The sequence below is a fragment of the Bos indicus x Bos taurus genome, chromosome 2, assembly GCF_003369695.1.
Source record: "Bos indicus x Bos taurus breed Angus x Brahman F1 hybrid chromosome 2, Bos_hybrid_MaternalHap_v2.0, whole genome shotgun sequence".
Classification (NCBI taxonomy): domain Eukaryota; kingdom Metazoa; phylum Chordata; class Mammalia; order Artiodactyla; family Bovidae; genus Bos; species Bos indicus x Bos taurus.
Genome location: NC_040077.1, coordinates 82,885,514 through 82,912,451, shown reverse-complemented (window position 1 = coordinate 82,912,451; position 26,938 = coordinate 82,885,514). Strand labels below are relative to the sequence as shown.

At 37.1% G+C, this 26,938-nt stretch overlaps 1 pseudogene; it reads left to right on the top strand.

Moving 5' to 3' along the window:
• The first annotated feature begins 985 nt into the window (after positions 1-985).
• LOC113900307 lies at positions 986-8,598 on the top strand (annotated as a pseudogene).
• The last annotated feature ends 18,340 nt before the right edge of the window (positions 8,599-26,938 follow it).

The following is a 26,938-nucleotide window of genomic DNA, read 5'->3' as shown; positions in this document are numbered from 1 at the left end:
AACACAATCAAAATCATAGAGAAGAGAAAAAGTAAATGAGCTCTCTTAATATGTGAGGCATAAAAAATGTTGCTTGTGAATTATTTAAGGATAAAGTTGAGAAAGATAAAACATGCCAAATCTGATATACAAGGAACATAATCACGGAATTTTTACTTAATTGAGAAAAATAATTATGTGATTAACCTTTCTTTTTGCCAAAAGACTATAATATACCATATACTTACACACATGGCTCAGTGGTAAATATATCAGCCAAGCAGAAAACACAGATTCAATCCCTGAGTTGGGAAGATCCCCTGGAGAAGGAAATGGCAACTCATTCCAGTATTCTTGCCTGGAAAATCTCATAGACAGAGGAGTCTGGCAAGCTACAGTCCATGGGGTCTCAAGAGTTGGACACAACTTAGCAATTAAACCACCACTGCTAGTATTTAGAAACTATGATCTGGGTCTGAGTTTGTAACTGTTTCTTGACTGTCATTGCTTCTAGCACATCTGAGAATATAGAACCAGGAAGTAAGGTCTCACAAACTGTTTATCTTCTTCAGCAAATCCAATTAGAAACTGGATTTTTTTTTGTCACTCTTCCATATCAACCACTTTTTCTTGGGCACCTTTTAGTTTATTTCTGTCCTTTTTTGAATACTACTCCTTTTCTTTAAGACCCTTTAAAGGCTTTCATTGCTATTTTTTCTTCCTTGACATCTTGTCTTCATTCCTGATACAGGTAAGATAAAGCCGAACCTGAATAACCAGGTATATTTGCAAAGGCTTAGAACATGAAGTAATTACATGATTTCTTCATGAATGATAGGGGATGGATTTAAACCCACGCATAACGACCCAGTTAATAATTTTCTCTGCTTAAAGAAAAGCATTTCAAAATTTAGTCATACTATGAGTTGAATAACAAGAAGATGTTGGACTCCTAAATCCCAGTGCCTTGTTTAGAAATAGAATCCTTGTAGATGTTCAAGTTAAGATGAGTTCAGTAAGGTGAGCTCTAATCCTGTATGATTGTATCCTGGAAAGAGGGGGAGATTTTAATAACATAATGTAAATGCTTGTCTAATGGGAAAAACTTGGCAAGCCAAGGGTTTAGAGAGAAGTGCACACCTCAGTTATTTTGACAGTAAGTGTTTCTAAATTTATTTTTAAATTTAATTTGGTTTAATTAAATGAAAGTTCTCTCTTGGCTCTGTGTACATACAGGTGGGAATCAAGGAAGGTTGTTTATTCTTTGGTTCTACATATAAAATTTTCATGCTGAGGTTACTTCTGTATTTTAAAGATGAACATTAAAAGTGGAAACAGTACAGAAGTACTGTATAAAAGGGGAATAAAATGTTCTTTAATTCTTAGGGAATTGCTTTCCTATTATTTTCATTTTTCCAGTTTTAATAAAATATAACATCTTTGACTTCCAGGATTTAAATCAAAGTTTTTTTTTTTTTAATGTTGAAAATAAATATTTTCTTAAATTCACTTATAAAAACTAACCTGTTTAAATTTATTGAGGTCTCAGAAATCTTAAAGTGCCAATAAATTTGGTGAAAATCCACCAAGGAATGGATCCTGAAAAGATGTAATATATTTATTCTTTAAAATACCTGTTAGTATCATTCTTAGTTACTTTGATGAAAATAAAGCTTAGAAAGATGTAATATTTTCATAACAAAAGTAACCTAAAGTTATTAAACCATATTAGACCCTATGATTCCATGTCTTTCATCCCTTTACTCAAGATTAAGCTCTTTTTTTCTTCTTAGTTACTTGTCAAATATCTATTATTACACTGATATGCAGCTCAAATTTCATTCCGTTTTTATGCTTTTCTGGTTACTTCTTCTCCCACCTTCCCATTGCAGAGCTCAGTACTCAGTCTGAGTTCTTATTCTATCTCTGCCTATACCTTACTGGCGGTGTTCAGGTCAGAACTATATGCAAATATATCTTTCTCCATTGATAAAAATGTATTTTAGGGTAATAAATTTCATTCTGGTTTTCTTTTTATTTTTAAGATGTATCACAGTGGCCCGTGATAGTCTGTCTACAGAGGGATGTTTACTAACTGAATTAATAAAGTCATGTTTTGTTACATATTAGCCAAAGGTCACAAATCATTTTAGATACTTCACTCATGAGCTTTTTTATCCCTCATAGTTAGATCATTTGTATGTCTTGGAGTTCCCACAACAGTCCTATTTTATTGTTTTATTAAAATATAGTTGATATATAATATTATATAAGTTACACATATAAACATAGTGATTCACAATTTTAAAAGTTATACCTTATTTATAGTTATTATAAAATATTGGCTGTATTCCTCATGTTGTACAATATATCCTTGTTACTTATTTTATATATAATACTTTCTACCTCTCAATCCACTCTCTATCTTTCCCCTCCCTGCTTTCCTCACCCCACTGACAATCACTATTTTGTTCTCTATATCTGTGAGTCTGTTTCTTTCTTGTTATATTCACTAGTTGGTTTCACTTTTTTTAAATCCATATATAAGTGATGTCATACAGTATTTGGACCCTCTGAGTCCATTCATGTTGTTACAAATGGCCAAATTTCATTTTTTATGGCTAAGTAGTATGTCATTGTATACATATATATGACATCTTCCTTATCTATTCATCTGCTTCTGTATCTTGAGGATGGTAAATAATGCAGCTGTGAACATTGTGGTGCATGTACCTTTTCAAATTAGTATTTTTGTATTTTTCAGATATATACCCATACGTAGAATTGCTAGATCATATGGTAGTTCGGTTGGTGTTTTGAGAAACTGCCATACTGTTTTCCACAGTGGCTGCACCAAATTACATTCCTACCCAACAGTGTATGAAGGTTCCCTTTTCTTCACATCTTTTCCAACATGTGTTATTTGTGGTCTTTTTGATGATTGCTATTCTGACAGGTGTGAGGTGATATCTTACTGTGGTTTTAACTTTCACTTATTTGATAAGTAAGAATGTGACTGTAGTAACTGGAGAAGGGAATGACAAACTACTTCAGTATTCTTGCCTTGAGAACCCCATGAACAGTATGAAAAGGCAAAATGATAGGATACTGAAAGAGGAACTCCCCAGGTCAGTAGGTGCCCAGTATGCTACTGGAGATCAGTGGAGAAATAACTCCAGAAAGAATGAAGGGATGGAGCCAAAGCAGCTGGGAGGGATTGGGGGCAGGAGGAGAAGGGGACGACAGAGGATGAGATGGCTGGATGGCATCACTGACTTGATGGACGTAAGTCTGAGTAAACTCCGGGAGCTGGTGATGGACAGGGAGGTCTGGCGTGCTGCAATTCATGGGGTCTCAAAGAGCCAGACAGGACTGAGCGACTGAACTGAACTGAACTGAACAACGTAAAGCATCTTTCGTGTGCCTGTTGGCCATCTGTATGTCTTTGAAAAAGTGTCAGTTAGGATTTCTGCCCATTTGTTAATCAAGTTGACTGCTTTTTTTTGATGCTGACTTGTATGAGTTGTTCATATATTTTGAGTATCAAGCCATTTTTGGTCTTATCAATGGCAAATATTTATCCCATTCAGTAGGTTGTCTTTTTGTTTGCTGATGATTTCTTTTACAGGGCAGTCTTGGTTTATATTTATTATTCTGGCATCCTGTCTGCCTTGGGCTTTTTTTCTTTCCAGATTTATCATTTTTAAATGAATTGTTATTATTAATAATTACTTTAAAGTAAACTGGATAGATTGGATGGGCTTTCAGTTTGTATTTCTGCTTTAAGCTATGGTTTCATCTAGTTTGAGTCATCATCTTTTAGTGTGTGAGATATATGACCATGAATTGTGTCCTCATGTTAGCCAGTTATTACATCTGAAAGATGAGCAGCAATTACTCATTTCTCTCTTTCCATCTTCTTATAAATGAAACAATGAGCACTTCCCTTTAAAAACAGCATGATGATAAAATCTTGTGTGCTGTAAGGGAGGCAGTTTGGGAGAGCTAACTTTCTCTGAAATGGGGGGAGTGGAAAGTGTAGCTTCTTCTGGCCACATAGTTTACAAGTATGGCATCATCAGCAGAGCTGTGATTTTTGAAGCCAGTGCTTGATCTTGGAAAAGTCCATGGATAGGAGTGACCTGTGATTAATTGATGTAGTAGCTTAAACAATATTCTAGGTCTTGATTTCTGTCTGATCTTATCTTAACTTGTTTCCAGTGAGTAGGAACAATTACCCTCAGACTCTCTTTATGGTAGCAAGATGGCAATAGCACCTAAATTTCTAGTTCAGGAGGAAAACGATCTAGGTCTTATAATACTTCCAAATTTTCTGACATTCATTCAATAGACAGGCTCTGGACATTCATCATTCAATATGTTTTTTGATTCCACTTATGCATGCTACTCTTCCGAAAGAATCCAGGGGCAAATTCCCATGGAGACTTTAAAACTAACCTCAAATAATATATAGAAGGAGAATGGATATAAAGTAGCAAATAAAAATATCTGTGACTCTGAGACCCTGGAATGTACTATACACTCTAGATGTTCTATAATTATGTTTTACTCTTTTCTCCAATAGGTAAGGCCGATTGTGTAGGCATGCTCCCCAAAATCTGCTTACAAAATCACTTTTAATCTTTCTGAAAACAGGTCAAATTTTCAAAACAGCTTAATTCAAGATCTAAAACCAGGCTTATCCTATTCACCAGCTTAAACAACCAGCTTCCCATAATATATTCACGGTTTCCAGACCTTAGTTTTGGTTTAAAATAACAGTGCACTACAGTCCATGAGGTCGCGAAGAGTCAGACACAACTGAGTGACTTCATTTTCACTTTTCACTTTCATGCATTGGAGAAAGAAATGCCAACACACTCCAGTGTTCTTGCCTGGAGAATCCCAGGGACGCGGGAGCCTTGTGGGCTGCCATCTATGGGGTTGCACAGAGTCAGACACGACTGAAGCGACTTAGCAGCAGCAACAACAGTGCCCATTTGGGAAAAAAAAAATAGTATGGTGGCTTTTCTACAAGCTCTTTGAACTTTCTTTTAAAAATTTTGGCATATTTTATCATCTATTAAATAAATGTTACATACTGAGATGAGACTGTTAAAAGATTGAAAATGAAGTGAAAGTATTGCTCAGTCAAGTCCAGCTGTTTGTGACCACGTTGGCTGTAGCCTGCCAGGCTCCTCTGACTGTTGAATTATCCAGGAAAGCATACAGGCCTGTGTAACCATTTCCTTCTTCAAGGAATTTCCCCTACCCAATAATCAAACTCATGTCTCTTGCATCTCCTGCATTGACAGGCAGATTCTTTACCATCTGAGCCACCAAGGAAGCCTGTTAAAAGATTAAATAGGGGTAATTAGTTGGAAAAGAGGGGAAAGAAAAAAACAAAATTATAAAGTAATCTTATTTTACCCAATAATGCCAAACACTGAATTTAAAAAAATTGTAAAAAAAAAAAAAATTATTACCTATAGTGTTTTTGCTCTTCTGGAGAGAGATTCAGCTGAGAATGATAACCTCAGGAGGGTGGTCTATTGACCTCTAAGTCAAAGCCTGACTTCAAGTTAGAGAAAACAGTTTAGAATAAACAAAGTTTGCCAGGCAATAATGGGAGAATGCTGCTAGTTTTCCTTCCATGGCTTCCTTTTTATATACTTTTTTAAATCTTTGGAGAAACATTTTACAGTTCTGCTCCCTGTAAAAGTGATGTTTGAATGTATTCTACAAAAGTTGCAAAGCTGGTAACTCATAAAATATTCCTGAGGTTGGCAAGTTTCACAAGATGAAAGGTTCACACAGCTCTAACAAGTAACTAAAAAGGAGACTGGAGTAGTGTGCACCAGCACAGCAGTTTAAAGTCCCAGGCTGGATACTGGACTGCAGTTTGAATGTTTATCATGATGCCAAGAAGATAAATAATATACCCAACATGCTTATCCATTGTTTTAACATAATTGTTTAAACATAAAGTGTTTAAACATAATTGACCTTACTACAAAATAATTTAAATATGGATTAAAACATCCCTATTTTTTCTATTTTTCTCAAAAGAAGATGAAAATTCTACAATGAAAAGGATTTTCACATTTATATTTAGCTCATTTTGCTTTAGCTTGAAAAACAGGTCTCTAGTTTCTGCCAGTGCTTGTAACCAAGGAGAATGATTACCACATGCAGGTGTTACTGATTGGTTGAAATCGAAAGCTGCACAGATTGACTTGGAGGCCTGAACTGATCTCTCTATCCTCTAATCTCCATTTACTTCTGCCAAATGCCATTAGAAAGCAGTCAGATCCGTTTTGACTGACAGCATAGCTAACAAGTATGATTGGTGTTTGTGGGGGAAATATATCTACCTTATATACATATAAATTAGATGACTAGTAAAAGGCTAGTTATAAACATATTTTACCCACCTTCAGTGGGCCTGATGTTGAGAATTCTGCTTTCTATTCTTAATTTGCCAAGCTACTTTGCAGTAGTATCTGAGGTAATAAAAGAAGATATATATAAACAAATTACAGCAACCACAGAAACCCTCCTATCTAATGGATAGACATTAAGATTTATGACATAAGGCTGTAAAATATTTTCAAATAATTATAAGCCCTTGCAGATAATATATACAAGTTTTAATAACTGGACTGTATCTTCATTTATAGAACAAATAGAAGCTCTCTTAATATGTCTTCACATAAATAATCTTTGAGACTAATTGAAGGCTTCAGTTCCCTTTTGAAGATATACTGACTGAATAACTGTGGCTAGTAAGTGTCTCCCTCTTTTGTTCCACACCAGCTGCACTGCTTAGTTTATCTAATATAACCATTCTTAGATGTTGTGGACAAGGCCTTAGGATGTCTTTTATGTAAAATGTGGAACACAAATCAGTAAACTAAGTTTCGAAGAAAGGCTTTGTCCTTACATCATAACGTGCCTGTATATGTTTTAATTTGAAATAAAATTTTAAGATATATGTACACTTTTAATTTATGGTTCCTACTTTAACCTACTTTTTCAATTAACTTACCAGATAACTGTTCCAGTCAAGTAATATAAGATGGCTCTAAAACTATATAGTATAGAAATATTATGAATGCAACATGAAACATAGAACTTTTCACACATAATATAGTGATGACACTGAAAATTGTTTTATCTGAGAATATTTTAAACCTATATCTTCATTTCTTCTAATTCAGAATTCTTTTAGCTTAGAAGCTAAATATAAAGAAAATTTCTAATGCAAATACTAAGAGCATAGGGGAGATTAACATTATATTTGCCAAGTTTTTAGAGGCAGATTAAAACTTCTACCTAAACTGCCCATTGCATCAAATGATATTATCCTCTCCTGAATTTGGTTAACAAAAATTCTACTATTAAAAATGAATTCCATTGTTTTGTAAGACTTTCTTTCACAAATGAAGACTAATCAGAGCTTCACGTTGGTGAAAGTACTGGGAGAGGTGTGTGCCCAGAGGGGATGGAAGCTCCATACCCACCTCCCTGACCTTGTCCTGTGCTTTCTTCTCTTTGTCTGTTCTTGAGCTGTATTCTTTAAAATAGCCTAGCAAATAGTTTTTCAGATGCTGCATACTTGGCAAGGCATGTCAGTTTGATGTGGATGTCCCCAAAGAGACCTCAGCTCTCACTGCTAATAGGCTCTGTGGCTCTGGTTTCTAGTTCATTGTATATGGATGTCAGGAAACGTGTGTAAAAATAGCTGAAGTTGTCTTATGTGGAGGGGCCAAAAGCATGGCTCCCTACTGTGTCAGAAATGTATGTATTATAACCAAGTTGGGATCAGATCTCAAGCTGGAAGATTCTTTGTGAGCAGCATTAACAGGGCAACGTGTCCCAGTCCCCACAGGAATTGCTGCAGAGAATTTTGCTGCAAAACATAAAATAAGTAGAGAAAAATTTAACAAACACCCTGCAGTCACAGCAGAGGTGAAAAGCTGCTAATGAAGCTGGCTACTTTAATAGTGAGATGATATCAGTTTAGATAAAGACAAGGACAGGAGCAAGTAATGAGTAATGCCAAGTAATGAGCAGGCTTAATACCAATGAGCCCGGTGCAGTTAAATAAGCTTCCTCCAGTTTTAAGGAAGAAGGGACCATCCTTGTCCCATCCCTGTCCAAGAAGGGACATTCCTGTAAGGAATGTATCAGAAATATCTGATGCTTTCATAGATAGTGAAGATACTATCAAAAAGTATAACTTCCCACTGGCAAGAACGGTGAGCTATTTTGTATCTGGACGTGACTTCTCTATTGTAGATATTGGTCTTTTCCCTGCCTCCAGTGGGGGCACTAAAGAAAAGAAGACTGAGTCTTAAGGACATGGATTTGGTGGAAGTGAATGGAGATTTTGCTCCCCAGTACTTGGCAGTTGAAAAGAGCTTGGATTTCAACCCAAGTAAAACCAATATAAATGGAAGAGTCATTACTTGAAATCAGCCATTGGCAGGATCTGGATCAAGAATTATTGCACACACAGTTCATGAATTAAGATGTAGAGGTGGAGAATATGCAGGGGAATCAGCTTACATTGAAGGTGGCCAGTGCATCACACTTGACATTTGGAACTCAGACTGAAGAAACCAAGGAGCCCACAATAGTGCAGTTACTTTACTTGGCTTGTTGTGGTTCAGTCACTCAGTTGTGTCTGACTGTTTGTGACTCCATGGACTGCAGCACACCAGGCTTCTCTGTCCTTCACTATCTCCCAGAGTGTGCTCAAACTTATGTTCATCTAGTTCATCTCATCCTCTGCTGTCCCCTTCTCCTCTTGTCTTCAATCTTTGCCAGCATCAGAGACTTTTCCCATGAGTTGGCTCTTTCACATCGAGTGCCCAAAGTATTGGAGCTTTAGCTTCAGTATCAGTCTTTCCAATGAACATTCAGGGTTGATTTCCTTTAGGATTGACTTGTTTGATCTCCTCTGAAGTCCAAGAAACTCACAAGAGTCTTCTCCATCACCACAGTTTGAAAGCTTCAATTCTTTGATGCTCAGCCATCTCTACTGTTCAACTCTCACATTCATACATGGCTAGTGGAAAAACCATAGCTTTGACTATATAGACCTTGTTGGTAAACTGATGTCTCTGCTTCTTAATATGCTGTCTAGGTTCATCATTGGAGATGGCGATGGCACCCTACTCCAGTACTCTTGCCTGGAAAATCCCATGGACGGAGGAGCCTGGTAGGCTGCAGTCCATGGGGTAGCGAAGAGTCGGACATGACTGAGCAACTTCACTTTCAGTTTTCACTTTCATGCATTGGAGAAGGAAATGGCAACCCACTCCAGTATTCTTGCCTGGAGAATCCCAGGGACAGGGGAGCCTGGTGGGCTGCCGTCTATGGGGTTGCACAGAGTCGGACATGACTGAAGCGACTTAGCAGCAGCAGCAGCTGGTTCATCATAGCTTTAAATTCCAAGAAGCAAGCATCTTTTAGTTTCATGGCTTCAAAAAGCAATTTCACTTAATTACTTGACTAGGCTACATTAAAACAAGGGAACTTCAGAGCAGCTGGTAAAAGTGGTTATGCCCTGCCACTGAAACAGTGAGTGAGTGTGATCCAGGGTGACGAGGTAAAGATGTATTCATCATGAGTATGAGCTCAGGCCAGAAATAAATTTTCTCAAATTTGCACCAAATATGTATTTCTGAACTGAATTTTTATTATAGAATGCCCTAAAAGAAATCACATCCTGGACAATAACCACCACACATGCTTTAGATCATATGATTGCAAGGAAATTGAATAAATGTAGCCTTAATTTCCAAAAAACAAATAGATGAATGAACCCATTAATATATCCCTTTCTGAGGAAATCTTAAATTTTCTTAAGATTTTTTTACATTTTATACTTTACAATGGAATCATCATTTAACATTCTTTAAGAGAAACGAGTGAGAAAGAACAACTCCTGACATGCAGGATGTGACCTGATACTCTCAACCAGGCCTTGGGATTACTCCAGGCTGGCCTGACACTCCCAGCTAGGTCTTTAGATCTCCTGCTGAAAATAAACTTTTTTCACAGAACCTCAAAATAAGATATGACCATTCTGTGATTTTATGAATTAAAGACAAAACTGTTCCTTAAGCATTGCTGATCATAGACAGAGTCCTGCCCAACCCAGAACTTCACAAATATAACCCTTCCCCAGTTAACATGAGCAACTGGTCTTTCTTAAATATATAGGGTTAGCCTTACTCTAATCTATCTTTGCCAGAGATGTTTTCAGATATCCTATCATAGAATTGTTTTCAACTCCTGATAGTATACAATCCAGTGCAATGTCCTGCTTCCTTAAACTGTCTCCAAGCAATTCAGCCAAAGCCTAAATTGTATAATTGGCTTCTTTTTAATACCCACCACAATGGTATCAATTTTACATGTCAGCTTGACTAGGCTAGGGGATGCCCAGCTAGCTGATGAAACATTATTTCTGGATGTGTCTGTGTGGCTGTTTCTGGAAGAGACTGGCATTTGAATTGGTGAACTGAATAAAGCAGATGAACCTCCTCAATGTGAGAGGACATTATCCAATCTTTTGAGGGCCCTGAACAGAACAAAAAAGCAGAAGAAGAATGCATTTGTTCTCTTTCTCCTTGAGCTAGGACATCTTCTCTGGTTCTCAGTCATCAAGGCCTCCAGCTTCTCAGATGTTTGTACTTGGACTTACACCACTGACTCTCTGACTCTCCCGCTTACAGATGGTAGATTGCAGGATGTCTTAGCCTCAAAAATTTCATGATCCAGTTCCTAAAATAAATATCCCCCTTTTTCTCTCCCTCTATCTCATTGCCTCTCTTCCCAGGTGGCACTGGCACTTGTGGAAAAGAATCCACCTGCCAATGCAGGAGGCATAAGAGATGTGTGTCTGATACCTGGGTTAGGAAGATCCCCTGGAGGATGGTATGGCAACCCATGCCAGTATTCTTGACTGGAAAATCCCCATAGACAGAGGAACCTGACAAACTACAGTCCATAGGGTCGCACAGAGTCGGACATGACTGAAGCGACTTAGCATGCATGTACGCGCTTGTATATATGTTGTCTTTTGGTTCTGTCTCTCTGTGGCACTCTAATACATCTTCTTACCCAGATACCTCACATTTCTCCATATTCCCTTAAATGCTGCAAACAAGAATAAACCCAGGGCTGTTCCTGGTGGTCTTTGGAAGTAGGGCTCTAACACAGAGAACAGAGAATAGATTGCATATGTTTAAAGACTTGAGAATGGGGGATATACTACCTAAATCCTAGAGGAATGCAACACAAGAAGATGGAAATAATAGACAACAATGATCAAATTTCTCAGCTTCCAGATTTTCACATAGCCCCACTCTAGAGACTATTGTGACTTATTGATTAAATTATCCAATTCAATAAAAGTATTGTGCATAGGTGCAGGAAAGCTGTTTCTGTATGCTCTGTTTAAATTACAATTAAGTTTGCAGCTGGAAGTCTCCAAAACACAGTGGAAGCCTCTCAGGGATGGTTATTTGCCTTGTCCTATTTTTGAATTCTTTAGCAACATCACCTTATAGCAACAGCTGTTCAGACTGCTGGGACTAGTATAAATTTTTCTTCTACTGCTGGCAAGTTGAAAAGCTGTAAAATATTTTCAGTTCATTTCAGGTTCAGGTATCCCTAGGAGCAATTGTCTTCATGCAATAGAAGAGAAGGTACTAAGACTATAAAACAGAGATTGAGAAACTAAATGCAAACTGCTGTTGGTTGAAAACTCCAACTGAGACTTTATTGCCAAACACCAGACATTGGAAGATCAGTAGCTAAATTAGCCAGAGTAAACATCCTGAGGTGAAAAACCAGCGCCAGCTCATTGAACTAAGAATAAGACACACGTGGGTTGGCAGTAGGGCTGAGGAAAGACCTAAATAAATATGGATAAATGCAGTATCTGTTTCTGTATTGAAGGACACGATTTGATAAAAATAAATCAGAAAAATAAATTCAGATGGAAAGATGTAGATGGGAACTTTTGAAAGGTTTATGCTCTTAAATGGGGCCACGTTGGAAGGAAAGTTATGACCAACGTAGATAGAATATTAGAAAGCAGAGACATTACTTTGCCAACAAAGGTCCGTCTAGTCAAGGCTAGGGTTTTCCCAGTGGTTATGTATGGATGAGAGAGTTGGACTGTGAAGAAAGCTAAGTGCCAAAGAATTGATGCTTTAAAACTGTGGTGTTGGAGAAGACTCTTGAGAGTCCCTTGGACTGCGAGGAGATCCAACCAGTCCATTCTAAAGGAGATCAGTCCTGGGTGTTCTTTGGAAGGACTGATGCTAAAGCTGAAACTCCAATACTTTGGCCACCTCATGCGAAGAGTTGACTCATTGGAAAAAACTCTGATGCTGGGAGGGATTGGGAGCAGGAGGAGAAGGGGACGACAGAGGATGAGATGGCTGGATGGCATTACCGACTCGATGGACGTGAGTCTGAGTGAACTCTGGGAGTTGGTGATGGACAGGGAGGCCTGGTGTGCTGCAATTCATGAGGTTGCAAAGAGTTGGACATGACTGAGCAACTGAACTGAACAGGACTGACCCAGGTGGCACTAGTGGTAAAGGACCGCCTGCTAATGCAGGATACATAAAAGACATGGATTTGATCCCTGGGTCCAGAAGATCTCCTGGAGGAGGGCTTGGCAGCCCATTCCAGTATTCTTGCCTGGAGAATCCCCATGGACACAGGAGCCTGGAAAGCTACAGTCCATGGGGTCAAAAAGAGTCAGACAAGACTGAGTAACTAACACTTTTACTTTCATATTAGGATTATATATTATGCATGTAATTTGAGTGCTAATATAAGAACCTCATGATAATCATTAAAAATAATCTTAATTTAATAGCCATACGTGGAAAGTGTAGCGCTTCCATGGGATTTTTATTAAAAATGAGTATTTATAAATATTTATTTCCCTTTATCCTCTTTCCCTTCTCTTCAGTGTACATTTTCCCCTAAATTCCCAAACAGTTTTAATATTTTAGTTATTAAAAACATACTGAAAATTGCAAAAACCATAACTTTACACTTGATGACCTTCCCCAAACTTTACTAAGGCTGTAAAAAAGAGATTCAGGAACTATATACAAACTGCTATTGATTGGAAACTCCAGCTGAGACTTTAGCCAGCAGTCAGATCAAAATATAGAACACTGCTATTACCACTGTTCCCCATCTAGTGATTTTAATATCTATAATCCAATTATGTCTTTTTACAGAAGTGCCACCCTTGATTGAAACCAAAATGAACAACTATAATGATCATAATAATTTTATTATTATTTCTAGTAGTATGTAACTGTTCACTGATCATGCACAAATATAAGGCTTCATTGTTGTTGTTCAGTCACTAAGTCATGTCCAACTCTGTGACCACATGGACTGCAGCATGCCAGACTTCCCTGTCCTCCACTGTCACCTAGAATTTGCTCAAATTCATGTCCATTGAGTCAGATGCTATCTAACCATCTTATCCTATGCCACCCCCTTCTCCTTTTAGCTTCAATCTTTCCCAGCATCAGTCTTTTCAAATGAGTCAGCTCTTCATATCAGGTTGCCGAAGTATTGGAGTTTCAGCTTCAGCATCAGTCCTTCCAATGAATATTCAGGGTTGATTTCCTTTGGGATTGACTGGTTTGATTTCCTTGAAGTCCAAGGGACTCTCAAGAGTCTTCTCCAGCACAATTTGATAAAGAACATACATTTTCTTGTTGGTTGTGCTGTTCTAGGTCACATCAGTCATGCCCAACTCTTTGCAACCCCGTGGACTGTAGCCTGCCAGTCTCCTCTGTCCATGGAATTTTCCAGTCAAGAAAACTTGGCGTGCCCTTCTTCATTCCTATTGGATCTTGTTGTTCAGTTGCTCAGCCATGTTTGACACCTTGTGACCCTATGGACCCATGCCGGACTTCCCAGTCCTTCACTATCTCCTAGAGCTTGCTCAATCTAATGTTTGTCCATTAAGTCGGTGACGCTATCTAACCATCTCATCCTCTGTCACCCCCTTCTCCTCCTGCCCTCAGTCCTTCCCAGCATCAAGGTCTTTTCTTTTTTTTTTTTAATTCATTGCTTTTATTTTATTTTTTTTTCTAATTTTATTTTATTTTTAAACTTTACATAATTGTATTAGTTTTGCCAAATATCAAAATGAATCCACCACAGGTATACATGTGTTCCCCATCCCGAACCCTCCTCCCTCCTCCCTCCCCATACCATCCCTCTGGGCCATCCCAGTGCACCAGCCCCAAGCATCCAGCATCGTGCATCGAACCTGGACTGGCAACTCGTTTCCTACATGATATTTTACATGTTTCATTGCCATTCTCCCAAATCTTCCCACCCTCTCCCTCTCCCACAGAGTCCATAAGACTGTTCTATACATCAGTGTCTCTTTTGCTGTCTCGTATACAGAGTTATTGTTACCATCTTTCTAAATTCCATATATATGCGTCTTTTCTAATAAGTCAGCTCTTCTTATCAGGTGGCCAAAGTATTGGAGTTTCAGCTTCAGCATCAATCCTTCCAATGAATATTCAGGGTTGATTTCCTTTGGGATTGACTGGTTTGATCTCCTTGCAGTTCAAGGGACTCTCAAGAGTCTTCTCCAGCACAATTTGCGAACATAAATTCTTTGGCACTCAGACTTTTTTATGGTCCAGCTCTCACTTCCATGCATGACTACTGGGAAAAAACATAGCTTTGACTATATGGACCTTTGTCAGCAAAGTGATGTCTTTGCTTTTTAATTTGTTGTCTAGGTTTGTCATAGCTTCCCTTCCAAGGAGCAAGTGTCTTCTAATTTCAAGGCTGCTATCTAATTTCACCATCTACAGTGATTTTGGAGCCCAAGAAAAGAAATTCTGTCACTGCTTCTACTTTTTCCCCTTCATGTTGCATGTGGAATAAAGTTTAAATTCATTGCCTATAGTTTTGAATAACAAATAGTTAAAACAGTTTTTAAAAAATTAAAATACAAATGCTTGGAATTTTAGTTATCTCATAAGTTATCTTATCCCCTTCATAGAGAAGACTTTCTGGAATGTGGATGATAAATTGATGAATTAATAAGAATCAAGAAATTTAGAAAATAAGGAATTAATTGACTAGATAAATTATAAAATTTTGAAGCTTTTTACTGTAGCAATAAGTGAAGGAAAATTATATCCAAGTAGCTGATTTAATGCGATTCTGGGAGACAAAAGAATTAGTCTCAAATTCTGGCTTAATAGATAGTGATTATCATTAATGACAAAAAATATAGATGAAGGAATGACTAATGGTATATATGTATACTTCACTGCAGAATAAAATTCTCCTTCATTCTTTCACAATTTATTTATTTTTACTTGTTTATATATATATATATATATATATATATATATATATATATATAACTATCGTGACAGTTACATTGCAAAATCCTTCACAACTGAAGTCTCTTACCAGGAAATGTGTTTGAGACCCAAATGTAGACTCTGAGTCATCAAAGTATTCAAGGATTTGTTTCTCACAAAACATGCATATTTAAAGTTGCTTTACTACTGCTACTGCTAAGTCACTTCAGTCGTGTCCAACTCTGTGTGACCCCATAGACGGCAGCCCACCAGGCTCCGGCGTCCCTGGGATTCTCCAGGCAAGAACACTGGAGTGGGTTGCCATTTCCTTCTCCAATGCATGAAAGTGAAAAGTGAAAGTGAAGTCGCCCAGTCGTGTCCAACCCTCAGTGACCCCATGGATTGCAGCCTTTACCTTTCAACAATTTATATATTTTAACTCCTAATGAGTCATTTAAATTTTCTCAAATGTGGCTATTTCAACCTTTTTTCTATTGACAATTATATTTATACTATACTGTAATGACTCAGTTGCTTCCTGGATATCTAGAACTCAGTACTTTTAGATAACTTTTATTTTCCTCATCATAATTGCATGTATTTCATTTTCTTTTATTGTTTCTCATTTTCTTCCATTATGTTTCACATACTGGCTTCTTTTTCCTCCACTGTTTCCAGTCATTAGTGGTCATGCTGCTAAGTCACTTCAATCATGTCCAACTCTGTGCGACCCCATAGATGGCAGCCCACCAGGCTCCCCCATCCCTGGGATTCTCCAGGCAAGAATACCGGAGTGGGCTGCCATTTCCTTCTCCAATGCATGAAAGTGAAAAGTGAAAGTGAAGTCACTCAGTCGTGTCTGATTCTTAGCGACCCCATGGACTGCAGCCTACCAGGCTCTTCCATCCATGAGATTTTCCAGGCAAATGTACTGGAGTGGGGTGTCATTGCCTTCTCCGATTAGTGGTCATAGAAAGGCACTTTTTAAGTTCCCTTGTTACATAATTTCCCTTAAATATTCATTTCATTTGCTATTCAGGACTATTTCTTTCCTTTTGTTTAGAATAAATTTCATTGAAGTTCTTCTCTATCAAAATTACATGAGCTGGAATGGCATTTGCCTGTCATATCTCATGTCTCTGTAACCTGGCATAGTTCTTCAGCCTTTGTCTTTCCTGAATTGATTTTTTTTTAAAAGAAGTAAAGATCAGTTATTTTGTAGAATGTTCTTCAATATCTATTTATCTGACATGACTTTTTTTATATCAAATTCACTACACACATATGTGACAGAATGCTCTGAGTGATTTTTTCATCTTTTATTCTCAATAAATGAAATCATAATTGATTCTGGTTTATGTCAGTATTGGTGATGTTAAATTTGGTCATGTGGTTAAGGTGATGTTTATAGGTTTCTTCACTATAAATTTACTATATTTTACTATGTGGTCAATTTAGGAACTAGTTGAGATAGTTTGAAGCTATTTAAAAATCTTTATGCTCATCAAACTTTTAGTCACCAGTATTATCAACCATTGATGATTTTCTAATTATATATGTATATATTTTAAGATATATGCAATTATCATTATTACATCTTATTATGAATATTAATTATATTATATATTATTATAATCATACATTATATATGCAATATATGATGTTTTATTATAATATATATACATATATGAGCTAGCTTTTAGAAAGGAGAGCACTTTCTTTGCATTATTTGTTTATATCAGTATGGTTTTGGTTTCATAAATTATTACTTTAGTAAGTTAAAACAAATTCTCCATTTATTTACATTCAACTTGTCCATTTGATGTATTTATCTGTCCACAGTGATGTATCTATCCAGGCCCACTATCCTCCAGAAACAGAAGTCTGAAATTTTATAGTTCAGAAAGGTAATAAATTGCACATGTTACATCCATTGAGAAATCTTGTTGACCACTTATTCTGGCAGCAATATATTCAAACTAAATGTGATTAATAAAGACTGCCTATACAACATCAGAGTAGTCAATTTGTGTCAGATTTTGCCAGAAGTTAGGAAGCTTTTTGACTTTCAGCGACAGGGATTTCAGAATTTGAAATTCAAGCTAACTGTAAAATCTAAAATTTGAACATAATTAGAAGATTACTTTAGGATTTAAAGAAATTAGAGAAATGTCTGTTCAGTTCTTTGGCCCATTTTTTGATTGGGGCGTTTATTTTTCTGGAATTGAGCTGCAGGAGTTGCTTGTATATTTTTGGGATTAGATCTTTGTCAGTTGCTTCATTTGCTATTATTTTCTCCCATTCTGAAGGCTGTCTTTTCACTTTGCTTAGAGTTTCCTTTGTTGTGCAGAAGCTTTTAATTTTAATTAGGTCCCACTTGTTTGTTTTTGCTTTTATTTCCAATATTCTGGGAGATGGGTCATAGAGGATCCTGCTGTGATTTATATCGGAGAGGGTTTTCCCTATGTTCTCCTCTAGGAGTTTTATAGTTTCTGGTCTTACGTTTATATCTTTAATCCATTTTGAGTTTATTTTTGTGTATGATGTTAGAAAGTGTTCTAGTTTTATTCTTTTACAAGTGGTTGACCAGTTTTCCCAGCACCACTTGTTAAAGAGATTGTCTTTAATCCATTGTATATTCTTGCCTCCTTTGTCAAAGATAAGGTGTCCATAGGTGTGTGGATTTATCTCTGGGCTTTCTATTTTTTTCCATTGATCTATATTTCTGTCTTTGTGCCAGTACCATACTGTTTTGATAACTGTGGCTTTGTAGTAGAGCCTGAATTCAGGCAGGATGATTCCTCCAGTTCTGTTCTTCTTTCTCAAGATTGCTTTGGCTATTCGAGGTTTTTTGGTATTTCCATACAAATTGTGAAATTATTTGTTCTAGCTCTGTGAAAAATACTGTTGGTAGCTTGATAGGTTTTGCATTGAATCTATAGATTGCTTTGGGTAGTATACTCATTTTCAGTACATTGATTCTTCTGATCCAAGAACATGGTATATTTCTCCATCTATTAGTGTCTTCTTTGATTTCTTTCACCAGTGTTTTATAGTTTTTGAAGACTCTTGAGAGTCCCTTGGACTGCAAGGAGATCCAACCAGTCCATTCTGAAGGAGATCAACCCTGGGATTTCTTTGGAAGGAATGATGCTAAAGCTGAAACTCCAGTACTTTGGCCACTTCATGCAAAGAGTTGACTCATTGGAAAAGACTCTGATGCTGGGAGGGATTGGGGGCAAGAGGAGAAGGGGACGACAGAGGATGAGATGGCTGGATGGCATCACTGACTCGATGGACGTGAGTCTGAGTGAACTCCAGGAGTTGGTGATGGACAGGGAGGCCTGGTGTGCTGCGATTTATGGGGTCGCAAAGAGCTGGACACGACTGAGCGACTGATCTGATCTGATCTGATCTGATGTATAGGTCTTTAGTTTCTTTAGGTAGATATATTCCTAAGTATTTTATTCTTTTCATTGCAATGGAAAAGAATACATTTGAATCAGTTCTAATGAGGTGGGTTAAACTGGAGCCTATTATGCAGAGTGAAGTAAGCCAGAAAGAAAAGCACCAATACAGTATACTAATGCATATATATGGAATTTAGAAAGATGGTAACAATAACCCTGTATCCGAGACAGCAAAAGAGACACAGATGTATAGAACAGTCTTTTGGACTCTGTGGGAGAGGGAGAGTATGGGATGATTCAGGAGAATGGCATTGAAACATGTATAATATCATATATGAAAAGAATCACCAGTCCAGGTTTGATGCATGATACAGGATGCTTGGGGCTGGTGCACTGGGATGACCCAGAGGGATGGTATGGGGAGGGAGGTCGGAGTGAGGTTCAGGATGGGGAACACGTGTATACCCGTGGTGGATTCATGTTGATGTATGGCAAAACCAATACAAAATTGTAAAATAATTAGCCTCCAATTAAAATAAATAAATTTATATTAAAAATAAAGAAATTGGATTAATCTATATTTATATATTAATATAAAATGCACATAAAGATAAGTATTCAGGAAAATCTGTTGTAAAGTAAAAATAATAGTTAAGATAATATTTGTGGAAGGCCAGTACTGTTATTTTTATATTTGTGCCTTTTTACTTGAGTGTAAAGGATTTAATGATTTATGTTGTCTAATCAGTTGTGCCATAATGTAATACTAATACCATCCTGGGAAATTTCTGTTTTATATAAATATATATAAACTTTCAAAAGTTCAAATATTAATCTACTAAAAATGACCTGAAAGGTGGTTCTGGTAGCTAAAAAGCAAAAAATTTGAGAATTTTGGATTAAAACCTTACTCTAACAAATTCTTTCTACTAAGATTTTTAATGGAAAAAATAATAATAAAAATAAAGATATACAGGGATATAGGTTATCTGTAACTAATGGCGGGACACTTTAAAGTAAATGACTCCTTAGTTCTAAGATAACACTTCACAGTTTCCTCCTTTCCATTGCCCTGCTTTTTAGTGAGGTGAAACCACCAGAACCACAAGATGAATTGAAAACTTCAGTTGCCAGGGAAACCTCTACTAGGTGTGGTCCTCATGTTGGTCTCCCATTTTTCCCCAGAGCAGCAATCCCTTAATGCTGGGGGGCGGGGAAAAAATCAGAACTAAATGGATTCATAAAATAGGAATGTATTTCATATAAAATATCAGCATCCTAAATCAATCTAATACTATTTTATAGTCTCTACTTATATGTAGTGAAATTGTTATTAAAAGGAAAAATTAGACCTTTTTATCTTTAAGTATATTATTTAGCTTTATTGTTGCCCTCAAGCTTCCATTACTGTGTCATGTCTAAAATGTATGAAGCCTAAATTGGCAGAGAACTATGATGATTTCTACCTGTTTTGATTTTAATGCCTTACTGTGCCAATGCATTATCTATAATGGTTCCTCCACATTACTTTTAATTTATTTCCAGAAAAAAAAAAAAATGAAGACCTACATAGTTTGTCTAAAAGCATTTTTTCCATGGGATTAAAATGATTGCCATTTTTATGTACTGACTTGAAGTGAAGATGAATGAAAATGAGAGCTATTTTCTTCTTTCAAATGTGGCCTTTGAAGTTTTCAGTGACCCTTGTTTGAGACTGTGGCCAGCTAAAAATGCTGCTACTACTTTGGCTTTTGGAAGAAAAAACTCAAAACAGCAAGTTTTCATGGTGATTCCCTTTTTTGGAACATTGATAATTTAAACCATCATGCTATTTGACATACTTTACAGAAGTCTGATATTATTTCTATTGAAGCCTAACTTGGGAATTACCTTTTAATTTTTTTTAATCCTGTAACTTTTGAAAGAATGAAATAAAGACATTCTTCCCATCACGATGAATGCACTCTCTACACCTAAAAAGGTTGTTGTTTTTTAGATCCCAATGGACTAAATCTGGATTTGAGACCACCTAGGAACTACATATATACTTGGATAGCAATGTGTTAGCCACTGATAGAATTGCTTTCCCTGAACTGCACTTCGGCATTTACCATTGGTTTTTGTTTTGGACATTAAAGGGAACAATCATAAGAAACTTGTTAGCATTTCTTTTGTGTAAATGTCATTGAGGATATCAGACAATGTGTGGAACAACTTCCTCTTTATCAAACAAGACATTTCTTTCTTGCCTTTGTATCAGTAAAGGTATATCTCTTAGAACACTGGCTCCCCTCTCTCCCTGCCTTCCTAATCTTATAGAGGATATGTCTCTGAATTTTATGCTGATTGCTTTGACCACCAGGAATTTAGTCAACATTTTGGTACATCTCTGTATCTATTTAGGACTTTACAGTAGGCATTTCTGAGTGCTAATCTTAACCATGAAGATATTATTTTTTTCTCATGATTTCCTTATTCTTTTCTAAACTATTTTTGGTAGGCATTTAAAATATTAAACACAATTAGTAAGAAAAGGAATTTAAAAAGATGTTTTACCTTTTGGCATATAACTGAAGCTCCAGTGCATTCTCTACAATTAAAGACTGCTTGAAATAATGCCTACTTATTTAAACATTTGCTTCTATCACAAATGGGATGAAAAGAGGGTGGAATGCTGATGGTGAACTATTCAAGACTTGACTAGACTCTTCAACTTTATGATTTCTTAAACTCCTTACTCTTTAGTGGGTATCTTTATCTTAGCGGTTTCAGTCTTCTTAGTTCAGTTCAGTTCAGTCACTCAGTCGTGTCCGACTCTTTGCGACCCCATGAATCGCAGCACGCATGGCCTCCCTGTCCATCACCAACTCCCGGAGTTCACCTAGACTCACGTCCATCGAGTCAGTGATGCCATCCAGCCATCTCATCCTCTGTCATCCCCTTCTCCTCCAGCCACCAATCCCTCCCAGCATCAGAGTCTTTTCCAATGAGTCAACTCTTCGCATGAGGTGGCCAAAGTACTGGAGCTTCAGCTTTAGCATCATTCCTTCCAAAGAAATCCCAGGGCTGATCTCCTTCAGAATGGACTGGTTGGATCTCCTTGCAGTCCAAGGGACTCTCAAGAGTCTTCTCCAACACCACAGTTCAAAAGCATCAATTCTTCAGTGCTCAGCTTTCTTCACAGTCCAACTCTCACATCCATACATGACCACTGGAAAAACCATAGCCTTAACTAGATGGACCTTTGTTGGCAAAGTAATGTCTCTGCTTTTGAATATGCTATCTAGGTTGGTCATGACTTTCCTTCCAAGGAGTAAGCGTCGTTTAATTTCATGGCTGCAGTCACTTTGGAGTGATTTTGGAGCTCCCAAAAATAAAGTCTGACACTGTTTCCACTGTTTACCCATTTATTTGCCATGAAGTGATGGGACCAGATGCCATGATCTTCCTTTTCTGAATGTTGAGCTGTAACCCAACTTTTTCACTCTCCTCTTTCACTTTCATCAAGAGGCTTTTTAGTTCCTCTTCACTTTCTGCCATAAGGGTGGTGTCATCTGCATATCTGAGGTTATTGATATTTCTCCCAGCAATCTTGATTCCAGCTTGTGCTTCATCCAGCCCAGCGTTTCTCATGATGTATATAAGTTAAATAAGCAGAGTGACAGTATACAGCTTTGATGTACTCCTTTTCCTATTTGGAACTAGTTTGTTGTTGCATGTCCAGTTCTAACTGTTGCCTCCTGACCTGCATATAGGTTTCTCAAGAGGCAGGTCAGATTCCTATCTCTTGAGAATTTTCTACAGTTTATTGTGATCCACACAGTCAAAGGCTTTGGCATAGTCAATAAAGCAGAAATAGATGTTTTTCTGGAACTCTCTTGCTTTTTCGATGATCTAACAGATGTTGACAATTTGATCTCTAGTTCCTCTGCCTTTTCTAAATCCAGCTTGAACATCCGGAAGTTCACAGTTCACGTATTGCTGAAGCCTGGCTTGGAGAATTTTGAGCATTACTTTATTAGCGTGTGAGATGAGTGCAATTGTGTGGTAGTTTGAGCGTTCTTTGACATTGCCTTTCTTTGGGATTGGAATGAAAACTGCCATTTTCCAGTCCTGTGGCCACTGCTGAGTTTTCCAAATTTGCTGGCATATTGAGTGCAGCACTTTCATAGCATCAGGATTTGAAATAGCTCAACTGGAATTCCATCACTCCACTAGCTTTGTTCATAGTGATGCTTTCTAAGGCCAACTTGACTTCACATTTCAGGATGTCTGGCTCTAGGTGAGTGACCACACTATCGTGATTATCTTGGTCATGAAGAAATTTTTTGTATAGTTCTGTGTATTCTTGCCACCCCTTCTTAATGTCTTCTGCTTCTCTTAGGTCCATACCATTTCTGTTCTTTATCGAGCCCATCTTTGCATGAAATGTTCCCTTGGTATCTCTCATTTTCTTGAAGAGATCTCTAGTCTTTCCCATTCTATTGTTTTCCTCTATTTCTTTACATTGATCACTGAGGAAGGCTTTCTTATCTCTTCTTGCTATTCTTTGGAACTCTGCATTCAGATGCTTATATCTTTCCTTTTCTCCTTTGCTTTTTGCTTTTCTTTTCACAGCTATTTGTAAGGCCTCCCCAGACAGCCATTTTACTTTTTTGCATTTATTTTTTTATGGGGATGGTCTTGATCCCTGTCTCCTGTACAGTGTCACGAACCTCTGTCCATAGTTCACCAGGCACTCTATCTATCAGATCTAGTCCCTTAAATCTATTTCTCACTTCCACTGTATAATCATAAAGGATTTGATTTAGGTCATACCTGAATGGTCTAGTGGTTTTCCCTACTTTCTTTAATTTAAGTCTGAATTTGGCAATAAGGAGCTCATGATCTGAGTCACAGTCAGCTCCTGGTCTTGTTTTTGCTGACTGTATAGAGCTTCTCCATCTTTGGCTGCAAAGAATATAATCAATCTGATTTCAGTGTTGACCATCTGGTGAAGTCCATGTGTAGAGTCTTCTCTTGTGTTGTTGGAAGAGGGTGTTTGCTATGACCTATGACCAGTTGGCAAAACTCTATTAGCCTTTGCCCTGCTTCATTCCATATTCCAAGGCCAAATTTGTCTGTTACTCCAGATGTTTCTTGACTTCCTACTTTTGCATTCCAGTCCCCTATAATGAAAAGGACATCTTTTTGGGGTGTTAGTTCTAAAAGGTCTTGTAGGTCTTCATAGAACCATTCAACCTCAGCTTCTTCAATGTTACTGGTTGGTGATTTTAAATGGTTTGCCTTGGAAATGAACAGAGATCATTTTGTCATTTTTGAGATTGCATCCAAGTACTGCATTTTGGACTCTTGTTGACCGTGATGGCTACTCCATTTCTTCTAAGGGATTCCTGCCCACAGTAGTAGATATAATGGTCATCTGAGTTAAATTCACCCATTCCAGTCCATTTTAGTTAGCTGATTAAACTATGCTTTTTTTTTTAATTTAATTTTATTTTTAAACTTTACATATTTGTATTAGTTTTGCCAAATATCAAAATGAATCCGCCACTGGTATACATGTGTTCCCCATCCTGAACCCTCCTCCCTCCTCCCTCCCCATACCATCCCTCTGGGTCATCCCAGTGCACTAGCCCCAAGCATCCAGTATCGTGCATCGAACCTGGATTGGCAACTCGTTTCTTACATGATATTTTACATGTTTCAATGCCATTCTCCCAAATCTTTCCACCCTCTCCCTCTCCCACAGAGTCCATAAGACTGTTCTATACATCAGTGTCTCTTTTGCTGTCTCGTACACCGGGTTATTGTTATCATCTTTCTAAATTCCATATATATGCGTTAGTATACTGTATTGGTGTTTTTCCACACGTGTACCCCACTGTTCATCGCAGCACTGTTTATAATAGCCAGGACATGGAAGCAACCTAGATGTCCATCAACAGATGAATGGATAAGAAAGCTGTGGTACATATACACAATGGAGTATTACTCAGCCATTAAAAAGAATACATTTGAATCAGTTCTAATGAGGTGGATGAAACTGGAGCCTATTATACAGAGTGAAGTAAGCCAGAAGGAAAAACTATGCTTTTTAATGTTCCTACAAGTACCTCTAAATTTCTTGTTGAGTAGTTAAAACATGAGGTTTCCAATAATAACCTGCCAAAATTTTAATTAAGGCAAACAAACTAATTGGATATGGTATTGTGAGCCTCTAAGAGTATTGCATCTCTGTGTTCAGGGGCAGAAGCTGTATACTATTGATGGTAACACAGAACCATTTATGGAATACATTTCTATCACACGTTATTTCAACCCATTTTTTAATGCATAGGAAGAGCCTCATAAAAATCTCTAAATAAGCATAGGATTAGTTGCCCATGTAAAATGAGAGCAAGTAGAGAAAATTAAGGTATTGAGAAGGTGCTGACATTTATTGAATATTTACTATATGCCAGACACTGACTTATCATATTTGAACTTTTAACAATACTTTTTTAACCTTTGAAAAGCAATACAATATTGTTATACCCGTGTTATATTCTCTGTTTTAATAAACATAAAATTTATTTGTGGGAGAATAGTAAGATCTACAAAGTGGTACTTTTAGGAACGAGCTGAAGCTCAGAGCAGACAATACCCTTATTCTTATTATTCTATTGTGAGAATGATAGAACTTAAAACTTTCCATTTAGACTTCTTGGAAACTCAAAACTTTGATCGATGTTCAAGTCAATTATTTTACCTCCGTTTTTCTATTTTGTACAATCCATAATCTTTATAATTATTCCTGTTCTTTTCATCTTTTTAAAAAACCAAACCCATGCTTGTCACTGAGACTGAGAGGAAGGCAAAGTAATTATAAAACTTGTATTTTATTTGCTATTTATTTATGTTTTTAGATTTTATATGAAAAAGAATGATATGGGGAATATCAGTAGCTCTGGGTAAGGAATATCACTATTATTAAGTTGGAACTGGATACTCTGTTTTCCAATCCTGTTACTTTTGTTGCTTCAAACATTCAAGATACACCTTGACTACCCTATCATTTCTCTATTCCGTATGGAAAAAGCGTTCATGAAAAAATAGCTTTTCTATGGCTAAAAATTGTGGATTTCTTTTCCAGAGTGGAAGAAGATTAATAAACTTAATTGAAAAGACATATGAACATATATGGTTTGACTAGGAGCCAAAAGTCTGAATTAATCAATTTAATGCAGAACCCCAGTAGTCATACCTTGCATGCATCATGACTTAGAGTTTTTATCACTTTTAGTAACTTGCATGCATGTATGCTAAGTCACTTCAGTTGTGTCCAACTCTGTGTGACCCTGTGGACTGTAGCCTGCTGGGCTTCTCTGTCCACGGGTTTCTCTGACTCAAGTGGGTTGCCGTGCCCTCCACTTGGGGATCTTCCTGACCCAGGGGTCAGACCCAAGTCTCTTATGTCTCCTGCATTGGTAGTCAGGTTCTTTACTGCTAGCTCCACCTGGGAAGTCCATTAGTAACTGATATTAAATATCACCCTTAAAGATACATTGTACATGCTCTTACCCTAATGTCCTACCCCAGTCCTTACTTCTGGATTGTCCTTTCCCTCACCTCTTCCACATTTGCCTCAAATATGACCATTTCACGAAGACCTATATTGATTATTTTAATTAACACTCTCCCACAACCATCATCTGGTTTATGCAGCCCTATCATTTCTTTTACCTTTATTACTTTCTAAGGTAATATTTTGTTGCTACTACATCTCTCCGTTAAGAAGTAAGCTCCATGGGCTGATTTGTTCATTAATTTATTGTGAAGACTTTGCCTGACATAAGTAGGTATTCACAAAATATTTGCCATTGAGCTAATCATCTTTATGAGGAGTGGCATTAAAAATAATGCAGACAATAAAGTCTATGGTAAGAAGATATTTTTTGCATAAGAATTTAAACTGGCCAGTTTGAAAAGAGGTAGAGTATGATGAATAGTGAAAAGCAACTCCATGTATGGATAGAACCATTATTGTAAAAAATACAAATAAAAATGATTTGGAATTGAAATTATGAAATATTAAAGGTAAAAGAGCTAATGAATAACTCAAGATATTGTTTTCAATTTTTTATTTAACTTTATTTTGGTGATGGCCAA